This window comes from Gossypium hirsutum, chromosome D01 (genome assembly GCF_007990345.1).
Source record: "Gossypium hirsutum isolate 1008001.06 chromosome D01, Gossypium_hirsutum_v2.1, whole genome shotgun sequence".
Classification (NCBI taxonomy): domain Eukaryota; kingdom Viridiplantae; phylum Streptophyta; class Magnoliopsida; order Malvales; family Malvaceae; genus Gossypium; species Gossypium hirsutum.
Genome location: NC_053437.1, coordinates 45,648,825 through 45,663,724, shown reverse-complemented (window position 1 = coordinate 45,663,724; position 14,900 = coordinate 45,648,825). Strand labels below are relative to the sequence as shown.

Genomic DNA, 14,900 nt, shown 5'->3' with positions numbered 1-14,900 from the left:
TAGGGTGTGTGTTTGCTGTATTTTGGGCCATGTGCTGTTATGATAATGATGAAAGGGGCCATCTTTTAGTGGTCTGGGTGTGAAGCCTTGAATAATGAAAATTAGCATTGAAGGCGTTTACAAATCGTCGTCTTTTTTTTTTCATCAAATACAATTTTATTAACAAAAGTGCAAGGCACCATAAAGGAGAAGACTCCAAAAAGTTACATACAGCTTTAGAAAACAAAAACCTTTAACATAAACGCTTACATAAATAAATAATCTCCTCAAGCAAAATTCACATAAATAAGTTGCTAAAAATATCACCAGGAAAGTACAAAACTTCAAAAGCAGCATAAAAAATTCACACAGCTCCAAAACTGGCACGAGTTTCAGCATTGTCAAAAGTTCGAATCATGGACATCAAAATCAATTGCCCCCAAAAATCAGAGCTGCTAGTAAAGATCAGAGTCGCCTCTCGCTTCCCATTATACTACTATCAGCCTGATAAGCAAGTAAGAATGTGTTGGGTTTTTCACATAGGGAGAATAGAAAGAAGCAGCAAAACACATGAGAATTAGTGGTATATGGAGTCTTCTATATTTTTCACACTTTTCAATTCCCAAACATTACATTTATAAAGAGTTTTTCTAACCAAAAACTTACCTAATCCACCTAAACTATCTTGAAACTTGTAAACATTGCTTGCACATAAGCTGATTTGTGTCAATCTAACACCTAAACACATCATTACATTACCAACTCAGTTCATTTTCAACTAAGTATCTTAACAAATGAACTGAACAACTCACATTTGAACTGATGCACACTACAACAAAATAGGTTTTTAGCGGCGTTTTTTTAGGTCTTTAGCGGCGCTTTTAAGCGCCACTAAAAGTATTAGCGACGCTTTCACAAGCGCCGCAAAAAGTGCCACTACAGACAACAGCGCTAAATTTAGCGGCGTTTATGTGAAAAAATGCCACTAAATACCATGACCTTTAGAGGCGCTTTTATCACAAACGCTGCTAAAAATCATGACCTTTAACGGCACTTTTATCACAAACGACCTTTAGTGGCGCTTTTGTCACAAACGCCGCTAAAGAACATGACCTTTAGCGGCGCTTTTTATCACAAACGCTGCTATAGAACAAACCTTTAGCGACGCTTCTCGTAAAAAGGCCGCTAAAAACATAACATTTAAAAAAAATATTTTAATCAAATAATATTTATTTTTTAAATATTATATTATGTTTTATTTTTTTAATTTGAACTTTAAACATACTTTTATGGATAAATAAAAATATTATTTAAATTAAATTTTCTATGAAAATTTTAACTTTAAAACTAAATATAAAAATTAATGAATTTAGTTTTATAATTTAAAATAATAAATTAATAACACAATTAAAATCCAAAAGTTAGAACTCAAGTTGTTGTAAATATTAAAGTAAAAATAAAAATTTAGAATCAAAACTAAAATAAATAATACATATGAGAAACAGACTGACTAGTTGAACCTGCCTATGACTATACACATTGCAAGGTAATAAAAAATACAATGCATTTTCTTAATCAAGTAAATCTTGGTAATAAAAGATATAATACATTTACTTAATCAAGGAAATCTTGTAATGAACTCAAAGCAATGAGCCTTAGAGAAAAACTTTTGAGCATGGCTTCGAATTTGAACTGCAGATTTAGTGCCTACAAGCTCATTATTATTGGCAGACCCCATTCTCTTTACATAACTACAGCAGCTTTAATGGCAAAAACAAAACAATTGAGCACAGCTAGAAGGAACTCAACTTCCCTGTAAACCTACGAGTGATTAATTTTAAGAGTAAAAACAATTGAGCATGTCAGCTCTGATAAGAGTGGAATGATCGGGATTAATAAATTAGAATCAAAATTTGCATTCAACCTATGGCTCATGCAAACACCTTCGAGACGTGGCATCTGGGATTCAAATCCCAACATCATAACCATTTTAGTATATCTAATGTTATATAAAATGGGGTACAGCAAAAGATGAGAAAACTTACTCGTTATTATTGGCAGACCCCATTCTCTTTATCGTTTATGGAATTGCCATAATGAAATGATGAATCCAAGCATCCGGTAGTCTTTGCTTTTTCAACATATGCTAGAAACTGTTTTCGGGCATCAGGCACATCAAAAGCCAAGTCATTAAATGATTCTTCTACCCTTGAGAAACCCTTTGTCATCTGGTTCATGGTTTTATATATTTTAATGGTAAGGTTTCAAATCTCAACATTTATAATTTAAAATAAAGCATTGATTGTGTAATAATATTAGTAATTGAGATTTTATATATGTTAATGGTATGGTTTCAAACCTCAACATTTATAATTTAAAATGAAAAAAGGCAAAAGAATTCTTGTAAGAATATAAGTTATTTCTCTAACTGACTTAATGTACAATTGACACTAATTCAGTGAGGTGAAACATTTGTTGTAGTGGTAAACCTACGATTTTATATATGCTAATGTCATGAGTTCAAAGATTGACATGTATAAAATAAAATAAAAATGGTTTTATTTGAAATGTAAAAAGACAAAAATTACTCTTGTATGAATGTAAAATATATAAAAGAAAGAAGTAAAACCTGGGCTGCACTCTGTGCCATGGGATAAATTGCTGATTGAGCATAGACGGAAGAAGGCCAAGAACTAGGTCCAGATTGGTAGACTAGATCTTCGAAGCTAAAAACAACATGAAAAAAATGATAAAAGAAGGCAAATAAAGGAAGCTTAAATAATAATAATTAATAAAAGTGAGAAAACGTAAATAATTAATAAAAATTAAAAATTGTAAACCTCGAAATTTAGGTAAAATCAACACCAATGCAATGCAAGCCATTGTTAAGTCTAATACAAGTGAAGAAACTAAGATCCTAAGAAGAGAATCCTATTTTACTAACAACAATAAATGCAACTGACAAGAAGACAACAAAACAAAGATTAATATCACTGTTGTTTGCTAATAAATAAATGTAAAAAAACATATACTTTTACTATAGGATAGAGGCCAAGCGTCCCACCATTCATCCATTCCAACATAGAAACAACATACAAATGAAGAAAACGCCAATTCTCAAATCAATTTTATAGTGAATTGATATTTTTCACCACGTTTATCCTTTTCTGAAGCATGTGATATATTCATCATCCCATATAAAAACATAGATAAATAGTTGAAAGATCATAAAAGTTATATGAAGGGGAAGTATATCTTTTGCCGATGATAGAGATTGAATCAATTCATCTACTTGCAGTGCAAACATGCAAACTACATCTGCTACATTCCTGGTTATCCAATCTTCATGTACCCTGCAGAATTGGGAAAATAATTATAGTGCATTAAAATAAAAATTGATATTGACAAGTTAAATATGAATGGAAAATAACATGAATGCAAAAATTAATATTCGAGGAAATTGACAACTTAGCTATCTCAACCATGGAAATGAATTAGATATTGAATAAGAGAGATTACAACAATGAAACCAATGAATTCTTCCAGGTGTCCAAATGATTTTTTTTTACTGAATCTTGCAAAAGCTGACAATCCAATTCTAACCACAATTTTTATTCTATCCTTCAAGCATGTGAGTTTTATAAATGCCAAGTCAGGCATATTATTCATTTATAACTATCATTCAAGAGTATCAATGTGCTTTGGGTTTGCGTTTCTTTCTTGTTTCAATTTCCTAGTTTACATATGTATGTGCCACAAGACTTGTTAAGTGAAGAATGAGAACCAAATTTTTGTTAAGTACTACTATAATAACTGTTGTATCATATCAAAGGGTTGATTGTTTATTATTCCTAATATGTATAGTAACAAATCAAAATACTAAGAAGCAATTAGCTATTTGCCCATATTGACATAAGAACATTACAATAGTTACTCATCCAATTTATGATTTGAGACCAAGGCTAAATTCTTATGCGGTCAAACATCATCTTATGGGCTTACCACATATCCATGTACATACCTTGCATGAAATAGCCTTCAAAATAAGGACATTAATGAAATCCACAACATAGAAACAGTGTTCTTCAGAGCCATATGAATAGGTATAGCATAAATGCTTGACGATGAACTAGGATCTAATACATTAATACCAACGACATATTTTTAGTGATATATAATGAACCAAAATTGATATTGTGATAATGCGCATACATACCATCTGATTGCATCTGCAACCAATCTTGTGTGCATATCAATTCAGTGAACTTCGACGGTTGGGGGATGTAAGATATAGATGATACTGCCAAAGCTAAATTGTATTGCTCCAGTATTTATAGAACTTTACTTTCCTCTTCCCTGCCAATGAACTAAGAAAAGTATTAGGGCTCTTGCACAATGCAATCAACAATATGTAAACATAACAGATTTCAGAAAAAAAATGTACATTTGCAGTAGGACTTTTGTTAGTAGAGAAGACATTAATGGTTTCAACAAATAGCTTGAAATAACTAGTAATGGAACTTGCCTATTCCCACTCATCGTCACCTGAAGCAAGGTCTGAAATTCAGATCAAGCTCTTATATATTAAAAACTTAAGTGAACTATGTAGCAATGTTGTAAACATGTTTGCGCCGTAAAGGTGGAGCACCTACTGACCATGTACTGACCATACTTCTCTTTGGTTGCAGGCAAATTAGCACCACCACCATTACCTAGCTCAATCTACTAGTTAACAATTATAAATTTTTTTCTACTAGTTAACAATTATAAATTTATAATTTTTTTCTCACCAAAAATATTTTACCAAATTTTCTTATATTTTCTCATCAACCAAACACCTAAAAGAAAATTTGTCTGTTTTATAACTTAATAACCAAAAAAAAAAAAGGACACCAATTTGTCTTTGGTCTTTTTATTGCATTTTTGAGTTCTAATTTCAATCAAAACTTGGTTCATTTTGGTTTAAAAAGTGTCTTATAATCTTTCATCAACTTCAGATTATTCTTCCTTCAACTATAAAATTCCCGAAATGGTTTCCACTGGAACAATCGATTATAACGTGTTGTCTGATCTTCCCAGTTATGATCTTCAAGCTCTGTTGAACAATAAGGGAAACAAAGAAAACCTAAACCAGCTTGAAAATCTCTGTCTTTATCGAACAACCTAGTTTCAATCTCTGTTTTCTTATCGAAATCTATAGCAACAATGGCGAAATTTCAAAATATTTCAATGTATCTAGAAAAATAATTCAAATAAGAAATTACCATATATCTTCGATGAAGCCATATTGTAATCGCTAGCTTCTGCCCGGGCTTTGAAGTAAAACACCATTTTTCCCTTCCTTTCATCTCTTGGGAGAGACAAAATTAGGGTTTTCCTCCCTTCGATTAAGGAAATATTGGGAGACCAGCCTATCTCATACCATGGTTTCAAAAGTAGGGTAAAGTCGGGATAAATTACCCATAGTTGCAGCATTTTTCTTCCCCCTTTTCTTCTTTTTCTTCATCTCCCTTTCCTTAAAAAATTTATAACGGAAACAAAAATACAAAACACATTATCTTTTTATTTCCCTGCAAATACCGAACAGAACAGAAGTCTTTTTTGACAAAGAGAAAGCACAAAAGGAATTCCAAAAACCTTATCTACTTTAGTAGCGGAGATCCTTTTGGAGATTTCAGGCGGGGAAATTCGGGGAAAACAGTGCCATTTTTTAAAGTAAAATGATTTATTTTGAACAAAACAACGTCATTTTACTCTGCTAAAAATATTTTATTTTGTCTATTAAAAATTATTAATTACGTGATTTATAAAACATTTATTATTACTATTTTTTATAAATTAGATTTTTATAAAAAAAAACTAAGTACTCTCAAAGTAAATACCATATATTTTAATAAAATTTCATCATTTAACAAATCTCAACTAAACCTTAAATCCTAAACCATTTAATATATATAAAGTTTATCTATTATCTCTTAAATAATTTAAACTATAACCATAATTTTAATATATTAAAATTAATATTATATCTTTTACAATTATATAAGAAATTATTTAATATATAAATTAAAAAACCCTAATTAATCTAAACCCTAAACCCTGAATCATAAAACATAAAACATAAATCATAAACCCCTAACCCCTAATCCTTAAATCCCAACCCTTAAACAATAAACCATAAACTGTAATCCCTAAACCCATAATCCATAAACTTTAAAATAGTAACTCTTAAACCTTAGACCCTAAACCATATACCCTAAATCACAAACCCTAAACTATAATCATAATTAATTCAATATTTTAAAATTAATACTATCTCTTTTACAATTATATAATAACATATTTAAAATATAAATTAAAAAAACTAATTAATCTAAACCCAAAACCCTAACCCAACCCTTGAATCCCTAAACTTTAAATCCCTAACTCTTAACCCCATAACGTCTAACCCCTAAACTCCTAACCCCTAAACCTTAAATCTCAACCCTTAAACCATAATCAGTAATCCATAATCCCTAAATCCATACTCCCTAAACCATAAAATAGTAACTCCTAAACCAGCCTTAAATCTTAAATTAATCTTATACCCTAAACCAAAAACCCTAAACTATAGCGATAATTAATTCAATATTTTAAAATTAATACTATCTCTTTTACAATTATATAAGAAATTTTTTAATATATAAATTAAAAAAATCAGTAATCATGTACCTAAAAACTTTAAAATTATTTAAATAATAGTATTTTATTTTTTCCATGTGTTTTATTTCAAATTATTTCTAGGTGTCATTATTTTTTTCTGAAGATTTTAAATATTCAATTAGAAATAAATTGAATATTTAAATAATTAATATAAATAAACCAATTAAGATAAAATGTTTTTAACGGCGCTTTTTCAAAAACGCCGCTAAAGCCCCTGCATTAGTGGCGCCTTTTCAGAAACGCCGCTAAAGCCCCTAGCATTAGCGGCGCTTTTTCAAAAACGCCGCTAAAGCCCCTAGCATTAGCGACGCTTTTTCAAAAACGCTGCTAAATCCCTGAGAATTAGCGGCACTTTTTGAAAAATGCCGCCAAAGCCCCAAGCATTAGCAGCGCTTTTTCAAAAACGCCGCTAAAGCCCCGAAAGGTCAGAAAACGACGCCATTGGGCTTAGGTTTTTTGGGGCATTTTTCTGAAAAACGCCCCTAATGCTCGATTTTTACCGGCATTTTTTGTCCAAACGCCGCTAAAAGCCTGTTTTGGTGTAGTGGCAGTACGCAGTTTGCTGCTTCACAAAGTCAGCTAGCACCGCAATACTTCGCATGTCTTCAATTCGCCATGCAGTCCATAGCTCATGTGTTCGCGAGTTTGTTCTCACTTGGACAGTCCACCAACATTCTCACACATAGACAATCTACCAACATTCTTACAGATGGACAATCTGCAAGCCTCCTTGTACTTAGGCTGTCCGCCAGAAAGCCCGCACTTTGCGTATTCGTCGTTTGTACTTTGGACAACTTGCAACTTTGGTGAGCTCTCATATTTATGAGCTTGTAGCTTTGGTGGATCGCACATTGGTGAGAGAGTCTATGCTTGGATGGCCAATTTCTAACACTCCTCATTGGCCTCCATGTAGTTAACATCAATTTGGTTTCTTGCGTAGCTTCTTCAAAATTTGCATGCTCCAACACTGCTAAGTCACACTGGTGATAAGCTTCAACAATAGGCATGGTGCTTGTAACAGTAAGGTCATCTAAGCCTTCATCTTTAACTTTAGTCAACTTCTCAACCAAATCTAACTTGCACACGTGACTAGAGGACTTATAGTTCACATGTTTCAATTTTTTGTGCCAAATATGTGATTCATCTACTGAATTGGTATAGGCTCTCAAGGCCACAAAGTTCCAATCTAGCACTAACCTTATATCATTCATTAAGACTGTCACAACTTCCTATCCGAATGAATCAAATATAGCGCAACCACTATATTTAAAATTAACAAAGTATTTCTTCTCAAGCAATTAACCAATGCTAAGGAGATTATGATCTATTTCAATAACTAAAAGCACATATGAAATTACTTTAGTACCTATTGGAGTGTTGATTAGCACATCACCTTTTCCTTTAGCCTCAGTAAGCTAGCCATTTCCAATTCCCACTTTCGAAATACAACTTCTACAAATCCACTTGAAGATGTTTTCATCTAAACTAATAAAATGGTGAAATCCAAATTACTAATTAAATTTGTTATTCAAAGTGATTTTTGACTTGTTTTGAACTAATTAGAAGGTTTTTTTAACTCAATTTAACAAATCGTTAATGGATTTTCACTAATGGAACATTTTCCCTCTTTTGATGTTCATGTAAGCTTGATTTTTTGAAAAACTTAGATCCAAGAGATTTGACAAATTTGATGGCTTAGATCTGTAATAATGTAACAGCCCGATTTTGGGCCTAGTCAGAACATGGTTTCGGGACCACAAATCCAACGAGAAAAAATTTATTTTTTATTATATTTTTATGGTCTAAAATTTCACGGAATGATTTTATGAAAATTTTGTTCAAAAATTTCGACGTTTGGGCACTCAATTTAGCCAAAAGGACTAAATTGTAAAAAGTGCAAAAGTTGAGTTCTACATGTTAGAAGTGTCCAATTTTTATGAAATTTTAAATTGGAGGTCCTTAAATGGTAATTAGACCATTGGTTACATTTTGGACAAAAATGGACATGAGATAAGTGAAATAGGAAATTTTTAAGTTAGGGGTATTTTGGTAATTTGGTAATTAAAATGTATTAAAAAGACAAAATAGGCGAAAAATCATCATCTTCAAGCCTTGGCCGAATTTCACAAGGGGGGAAGCCATTGCTAGGGTTTTCAAGCTTCCAAGTTCCATAGTAAGTGATTCCAAGCCCCGTTTTTAATGTTCTTTACGTTTTTAGAGTCCCGGTAACTTGATTTAGCTTATTCTAACAATAATTTAATCTAGGGTTTATATTTGGAAAAATACCCATAGATGAAATGTGTTTATTTTGATGTTTTATGTTAGAATATGAAGTTTGAAATTATGTTAAACAACTTTTGTTAAGCGATTTTAAGTGAAAACGAGTAAAACGACATAATCGGTAAAAATACCTAATGTGCATAAGTGTTAGAGTGGGAATTCGATGTTGCCATAGAAGGGAAAAATGTCCAACATGTCATAGTACATAAGAATATGGGATGAAGTTTAATTTACGAGCTTTGGGGTAAAATCATAATTTTGTGAAACTTTAGGGGCAAAAATGTACTTTTGCCAAAGTGTGATTTTAGTACTAGATTGAATAATGTGAGTGTTAAATAATTTAAATGTGTTATTATAAACCAAGAAAGATGATGAATTGACCTTGAAAGCATGATGGTAAGTTTGTATGCGAATAATACATTGTTTTAATTTTATTTAATATATTGTTGAGATATGACTGAATATAGAATAAACATTTGATGTAGATTACAAAATGTGAATAAATTGGAAAAGTTGGTAAAATGTTGTGAAGTAAGGTTCCCAATTGAACACTCGGATTTGACCGGGATTCTATGAATGAAAGGGGTTGCTATGTGCTGATTCCCCGTATCATTGATTATAAGGTGGTTGCTAAGTGCTGATTCCACCGTATCCTTGATTGTGAAAGGGGTTGCTATGTGCTGATTCCCCGTATCATTGATTATAAGGTGGTTGCTAAGTGATGAATCCACCGTATCCTTGATTGTGAAAGGGGTTGCTATGTGCTGATTCCCCGTATCATTGATTATAAGGTGGTTGCTAAGTGCTCATTCCACTGGGATCCTTTGAACATGAGGTGGTTGTTAAGTGCTGATTCCACCGTGTAACGGTTAATATTCTGAAGTGTTTATCGGGGAAATTGGATAAGTGAAAATATATGTGAATCGAATAAGGTTACGTGATGAATATTGGGTTCGATATTTAATCGACCCTTGAGAAAGATGAAAAGAAGTAATGAAATTATGAAAAAGTAAAATGTGCAACAAAACAGTTTTGGATAGTAACAATAGTGTGAATTTGAAAAATCACCAAAAATGGTGGAAATTGAATTAGAGAGTGAATGAGATATTAAATGAAAGCTTAAGGAGTTTATTTTTACATAAAAGTAACAGAGCAAGAAAAAGATTTATACATTTTGAGATATTTGAATTTTAGTGAGGCAGGATCAGATTGATTTCAGAATCCTCTGTTCTGACTTTGGAAAATAATTAAAAATTTTAAAAAATAATTAAAAGTTATAATTTATATGCTTAGAATCCTCAATGAGTCTATTTTTAAATAAAACAAACATAAATATCATCTGATTTCTATACAATGAGATAATTCATTTTTAGTTAAGAGAGGTCAGAGATGTTAAGTAGTGAAATAGGGGTGACTTTAAAGAATAAACTGTTCTAATTGGCTGAGTAAAAAATTCTAAAAATTTTATGGTAAGAATACTGTGAGTCTAGTTTCTGGGAAAATTAACGGATCTTAATTTGGAGCTCTGTAGCTTAGGATAAAAATGATTTAGTGACTCTGACTCAAATAGACAGCTTTGAATTTAAATATAAGTGAATAGTGAAATTATGTATAATGCTATTTAAGCATGTTTTATACATAAAGGATGTTGAATGGAGAGAAGAAGGAGGAAAATTAATTATATATATGAATGATTTGTGTATAATTCGTTATATGCTCGATTATAATTGATAAACGTTAAAATAGAAATGATGCTTACATTTGCGTATTATTGATCATGATTTAAGCTCATATGGGAAAATAAAGTTTCATAGTATGTGAGTGTGGTATATTTGGTATATGATTTGGTATGAAGTAAGGCCATGAATGTTTTATGGGTTAACTCATGTTGGTAAGTTTGATACATGAATAAATGTTGAACTCGACCATACTTATAATGCTTACGCTATATGTTTATTTGGCTAACATGTGTAGTGCACACGCTTAAGCTTTGACCAAGTGGTGGCTGAATTATGCCACGTTAAATTTATAAGTTATGCATTGAAATGGTAAGTGCCTAGATGGGAATATGCTTGTGATCATGGAAAGGGTGGTAATGTTTAAATTATGTAAACTTACTTGAAATGGTTTATCATGTGGTTAATTCCAAAAAGAATTATGTTTAAATGTACTAGCTTGTGACTATGGTTGAATGATATGTTACTGTTTTGTGTGATATTCGTAGGAAATGGGTGTGGAAAGGAAATGAAATACTAAATTCATACTTGAAGAATAAAATGACGAAAAAGGGGGTGATGAGTTGATTTGATGTTGTTATTTAAGCTTAAGTGATGTTTTCATTGTAATACTAAGAATTATATAAATGTGTTAATGAATGGTATAATCGATAAACGTTGAGTTAAATGGTGAATACGTATTAGTATTGAACTTAACGATATTGAAGAGTACATGAATTAAATGGAATTTTCTAGTGATATGATTTGAATTAAAAGAATTATTGTGGTATTGAAATATATATATTGGATTGAGAAATTGATTTGAATTGTGAACATGAAAGATTGTGAATTGAATAAAATGGAAATGAAGCATTGAATTACATGAGTAAGTATCGGGTCTCGTAAGCCCTATTTGTTATGAATATAATATTTTGAGGATATGTTGTAAAGAATTATAAAAGCATGTTAAAAATTTGAAGAGTATAAATTTGAATGAAATTTTGTAACTCGGATTAATACGTTTACATGTGTAAGTGTTCTAGTAATGCCTCATATCCTATTCCGAAGTTGAATACGGGTAAGGGGTGTTACAAATAATATGGTATTTAGTATGTTTAGAAACTTGTTTAAGGATTAGAAATGATCATTGAGTGATGAAATCTGTTATTTTAGTCAAACGAGTTAGATTTCAGTATTGTAGAATGAGAGTTTAGATCTGTAATTTTACTACTATTTAAATGTGTTTTTAATTTCATGGTAAGTTTGTAATGTGTTTCTTATGTGTGCAAAGTGTCAGATCAATTGGGAGCCTCTACAAGTAAAGATAAAGGCAAAAAAAAAAAGCTTGTTTGAGCTTTTGGCATTGAAGCAAAAGCCAAATTTGTGAATGATAAGGAATTGTTGCTTTTAGGCACAATTCAATGTGTTAAAGGGGAGCTTAGGTAGCCTAATCACCTATCCTAGGTTCCAAGTGTAAGTGTTTCTACTTAAACTTAAGATATTTTGCAAATAAAGTTAAATGTGATGTGTATAAGATGTGTTAATGTGATTACATAAGATGTGATTATGACATTTGCGATCTGCTGGTTTTATGCACACATATGTGATAATAGTGTATGTGGCTTTGATGTCCATGAAACCAACTAAAAATCTAACCAAGGCAAGTGCACCTATCAATTAATAGTATAGCTACAGTGAGCAAAGATATTGTTCGCACGAAGACTAAAAGTACTAGTAGTTATCGTCTTTCTATTATTTAACCGATAAATTCAAGTGATTAATTAAAACTAAAATTAACTAAATTAATTACCTATGAATGTGACAAAGAACAAATTAAGAAAATAATCGAATAATAACCAAGAAACGAAACAATACCCGGGAAAGAATTCACCTAGACTACATCTGTCACTATCAATCTAAATTACACAATTTCTTCACTTACTATCTTGATCCATAGAAATACCTAAATTATGCAAATACCTCTCTTCAAGACTAAGAGCAACTGACTCTAGGTTGATTAATTAAATTTTTTTTCTAATTAAAACTCCTATTATCGCTTTAAATCAAACTATGGATTCTCTTATTAGATTTCACTCAAATCCAGTAGATTTATGTCATCCTATTTCTAGGATTGTATACAACTTCAGTCAATTATGCTAGATCCACTATTAAATAGGGTCTATTCCTCCTCTGATTTAAGCACATCAGACATGGATCAATAGTCTAGAAATATTAAACCAAGAATTGAGCACACATAATTGAGAACAAGATCTATGTCTTTATTGTGTAAAATAAAAATCAAATGACAGAATTCATCATAGGGTTCACCTCCCTAGATACTTAGAAAATTAGCTCATACTTGAAAATAAAAACAACCCAAAAATAGCACAACCGAAAGAAATAAAGAAACTCACTATAATCTCCTGAGAAATCAACTAGGAGTCTTCAATCTTGGCCGAAATATGCTTCAGAATCAACTTCAATGGTGTTTTCCAAATTGTTTTCTTGTGTACTTTATAACAGCTCACTCATATCTTCTTATTTTGTTATATAGGTCTTAGAATGCTCGAAAAACCTAAAAACATGTTTTTCCTCATGTTTGGAGTGCGATTCACGAAATTGACACGGCCTGGCACATGGCTATGTGGAAACTCATGTGGCTTCTGAAACTTGCACTGATTATCAAAATTTCACTCTGTTTTCTCCCAAAAGCTCTCCTAAGTATAGAAACATGAGTTTAAAGGATTAGGAGCATAAATTTCACCATTTAAATCGAATAATTATCCAAAAACGCATTAAGAATGAGGCTAAAACATGTTATTTTTAGCACCTATCAAATATCCCCACACTTAAGTATTTGCTTGTCCTAAAGAAAAATCTAACATATTCTAATCCCGTTCTTAAAGCATTTGTGGATGATTATTTTTGAAAATTGGTGAATTTTATGCTCCTAATCCTTTAAATTCATGTTTCTATACTTAGGAGAGCATTTGGGAGCAAAAAAGTGAAAAACGAGCGAAAATTGGACAAATAGAGTAGATTTCAAGAGTCGCACGGGCTGGACACACGGTCGTACACGCTAAAAAACTTAATTTTTAATATTTGTAGGCATTCTAAAGTCTATAAATTCCAAATAGAAGAAGATAATAGGGAGTGATCAAAGAGTATTGAAGAAAACAACTCGAAAAACACCATTAAAGCCAATTCTGAAGTAGATTTCCATCAAAATTGAAGACCTTCTTTTAATTTCTTTGAAGTTTTTATGGTTTTCTTTATTTCTTGTGGTTATCATGTATTAAAGATGTTTTTATTTACAATTACGAACTAATTTCCTAGATACCTAGAGAAGATGAACCCTATGATGAATTCTATTATTTGATTTCTATTTTATGCGATAAATACTTGATTCTTGTTCTCAATTATTTGTGTTTATCTCTTGTTTTAATATTTCCAGGATATTAATTCATGTTTAATGTGCTTAAATTAGAGGAGGAAAAGTCCCTGTTCAAGAGTAGATCTAGCATAATTGAGTGGAGTTGCATACAATTCTAGAAATAGGATAACATGAATTTACTAGATTAGAGTCAAATCTAATAGGGGAATCCATAGATCAAGTTAATGCAATAATATAGGTTTTAATTAGAAATAAATTTCAAATAATCAACCTAAAGTCAGTTGCACTTACTCTCGAAAGAGATATTAGCATAATTTAGGGATTTCTACGGATCAAGATACTAAGTGCATAAATCTTTTAATTCATATTCATAATGATAGATGAAGTCTAGGTGGATTCTTGCTTGGGTATTGCTTTGCTTCTTGGTTATTATTCAATTATTTTCCTAATTTATTCTCTACTGAGTTCTTTAGTTAATTAATTTAGTATATTTAGCTTAAATCAATCATTCCGATTTGTCGGTTAAATAATAGGAAAACGATAATTGCTAGTACTTTTAGTACTCGTGGATTCAATATCTCTACTCACCATAGCTATAGTATTTATCGACAGATACACTTGCGTTCGTCGTATTTTTAGTTAATTTCATGACACATCAATACTAAACCTACAACCAAGTTATCTTCCCTTAATTTATTGCTCTCACTGATAATGTCTTAGGATGATTCACAGATAATCATGCATTGAGAATTCAAACTAAAATGACACTAAAAAGCACAAGTAATCAAAGTAGAGAATTTTAAGCTTTAAAAACATTAGGTATCTCCCTT

The 14,900-nt window shown here is 31.2% G+C and overlaps 1 long non-coding RNA gene across 11 annotated transcripts; it reads right to left on the bottom strand.

Annotated features, from left to right (window-relative positions):
- Positions 1 to 231: 231 nt before the first annotated feature.
- On the bottom strand, positions 232 to 5,723 carry LOC107922321 (uncharacterized). Of its 11 annotated transcripts, none has more exons than XR_005909053.1 (7): positions 5,617 to 5,720; positions 5,244 to 5,494; positions 4,196 to 4,335; positions 4,001 to 4,115; positions 2,609 to 3,332; positions 2,025 to 2,207; positions 1,450 to 1,800 (listed from the first exon to the last, which is right to left on the bottom strand). It is a non-coding gene; the product is annotated as an uncharacterized lncRNA (long non-coding RNA). The 11 variants fall into 11 exon arrangements; XR_001691238.2 differs by having other exon boundaries at positions 4,196 to 4,346; positions 5,617 to 5,710; XR_005909050.1 differs by lacking the exons at positions 1,450 to 1,800; positions 4,001 to 4,115 and adding an exon at positions 232 to 483 and having other exon boundaries at positions 4,196 to 4,346; positions 5,617 to 5,709.
- Positions 5,724 to 14,900: the final 9,177 nt, after the last annotated feature.